General features: G+C 46.1%; 1 protein-coding gene across 1 annotated transcript in view; it reads right to left on the bottom strand.

Moving 5' to 3' along the window:
• LOC105617831 overlaps window positions 1–2,528 on the bottom strand; it is a 41,180-nt gene that overhangs the window by 17,163 nt on the left and 21,489 nt on the right. The window lies entirely within an intron of this gene.

The following is a 2,528-nucleotide window of genomic DNA, read 5'->3' as shown; positions in this document are numbered from 1 at the left end:
TATACTATATATATATATATATATATATATATATATATATATATATATATTAATATATATATATCTGGGAACATATACAATATCGAGAAACATTCCTTCCAGAAGAGATATAAAGAGATTCGCGATTCGTGTCCTCTACCTTTTTCGTAATATTCATCATGCCGCGGAGCCTCTCGCGTATCCCCCTGAGGCTCTCGTCGGCCCAGAAACTTACGACTCTTCTGAGAAAATCGGCGTTGCACGCGTCCGCCGTCATATGCGGATGGTAGTGGCAGTAACAGCCCTCCTTTAACAGCTTCATGTTGTTCTCCGCGCTGCCGTTGATCCTCAACATAATCTCGCGACGTGCCACGCTCAGGCCGTCGATGTAGCGTTGCGCCCAGGCGTTGAGCGCACCGTTCACCAGCCGCAGTAATTTGTGATAGTATCCCTCGCCCGAGCCGTAAGTCACCTTTTCCTGCACGTTACGGCAGTTGAACCAGTACAGCTTGCGCGATTCGTTAATGCATATCACGCTGATCGTATGCCTGCGACACCAGCAAAAATATTTCCAACAACGTCGTCGATGCTGCGTCTTCAGATCTATGTAATCGTCGCTCGGATCCAGCAAGTCCAGAGTGCTATTCGTACACTTGATCGACCATCTCGGCTCTACCATCATTCGTCGTTCGCAATCGGCGGTGAATGAACGAGGAAGAGACGCGGAACCCGCGGTGGTGTTTAGAAGAGGGATGACCGTCGGACGGAATCCTCAGATTTCCGATCGTCGCCAGTCACGGCGTCTCGTTCCTCCTCCGGCGGTGTCATTATTGTCTCGCGGATGGCAGAAGAAAAACATTCACGTGGAAGGCTCGATGAGATATTCTCGTACGATCGATTGTCGCGATGCGTAAGCTCGGTGGTGTCGAGAATCGCTTTGTATTTCCGCGATCTTAATGAATCTCGAAGTTCAAGTCGATGTCCTCGTTAAAGTTCTCTTTTGCAATTAAATATTGTATACGCGCCAGCTGCTCACCGGAATTATAGCTCGCAAAATCCAATACTCAATCGGTACGCCGATCATAAATGTGCACGACGAATAAAATGTAAACAACCGGTATACATTCCGAAAGTTGATTGAGTTCATCAGGTCTACTCGAATTCGTCGAGTTATGATGAATTTATATATTCAAAGAATTCGAAATTTCCTCGAATTTTTCAATAAAGTCCTCTGTTTTAAGGCAAACGTCTTTTGCACTGTTAAAATCAATCACGACTTAGAGAGAGACTCCCTAACGTTAACTTTGTGACTACGTGCGATCTAACTATCTCGAGAATTCAAAGGGTGGGCTATGACGCACGAAGAACGCGGCAAAAGATCCGCCGCGGGTGTTCGCAGGTACTTATACGCAGAGGAATTCCTGCACTAGAATTCACATGAATTCCTCCCTTAAGTAAGAAGGGCGCAGCGGGAGGTATCGTCGTCCTCGACGGCCGGACGATCGTGAACGACGCCACTCCAACTCTCGTCTTCACGACGGGGGATGATTGATAATATATATAGAATATTTTCTATCTCTCTCTCTTTCTCTTTTCTTTATATAATAGAAACGAACTATCCATAGAAAAATACTCTCTCGTTCTGTATTTAGGTATACATATAGATATTCTCTCTGAATGTTGATCCTTGCTCCTCTCCAGCTGATTTCCCTCCTTTTCCACACATTGCTATAGGTATCCTCTCAAAGCATCGATTTTCTCCTCTCTCGCGGAAAAATGCGCTGTAAACCATCGTACACTCCCTCAACCGCTCCTTATCTAACCTTCAATTTCATTTTAAATATATTATTTCAATCTTTAACTGATCACTTCTCGGATATACTCTCGAATAAACTCTGACACCTTATCTGATCTCTGCTCCCCTTTTCGGATATATCTTCTTTCACGCGATCTATCTAGTAAAGTCTCTCCCCTCGCGTAGCTTTTATATCGATAAGCTGAAGTCAGTCATTCGCCGATCGACCTATATTTGATTCTCCGGAAGTTATTCCACGACGGAAATCAGCCTGATCATTGACGCGAGGGGAGAAGAGGTTCCAGGTACCCAGTGACGATGTTGCCATCGTCGAGACGCGCCGGCACGTAGCGACCGCTTCTCGTCGATCTCGCACGTGCGACCGCAAATTCGGTACGCGCGAGTTCCTGAAGGAGCGATCAGCGGCGCGCTGCAGCTTAATTTCCGATCCGCATAATGCGAAGATTCGTCGTCAAAACCCAACCTGCGAGAATCCTTCTTTCGCTTTTGGGAATTGGTTTCAATTCTTCGAAAGAACTTCTGGAGAACTTCTCTGGTGTTACTCTCCCTGTCGAGTTCAACCGGAAGTCCCGATAGCTGCACTTTCAGCCCGTGTCAATGCGGAGAATCCCTTGAGGATTTTGTCATCACTTCCAGATGACGCGCCATCGTGAAACGTTTACAATCTCGCACTTGATGATCGCACAAAAGAATGGAAGTCTTCACGAGAATACTCTCTCCCTCTCCCTCTCTC

The sequence above is a fragment of the Atta cephalotes genome (genome assembly GCF_000143395.1).
Source record: "Atta cephalotes unplaced genomic scaffold scaffold00014, whole genome shotgun sequence".
Classification (NCBI taxonomy): domain Eukaryota; kingdom Metazoa; phylum Arthropoda; class Insecta; order Hymenoptera; family Formicidae; genus Atta; species Atta cephalotes.
The sequence above is the reverse complement of the archived record's forward strand: the minus strand, read 5'-3'. Positions and strand labels throughout refer to the sequence as shown.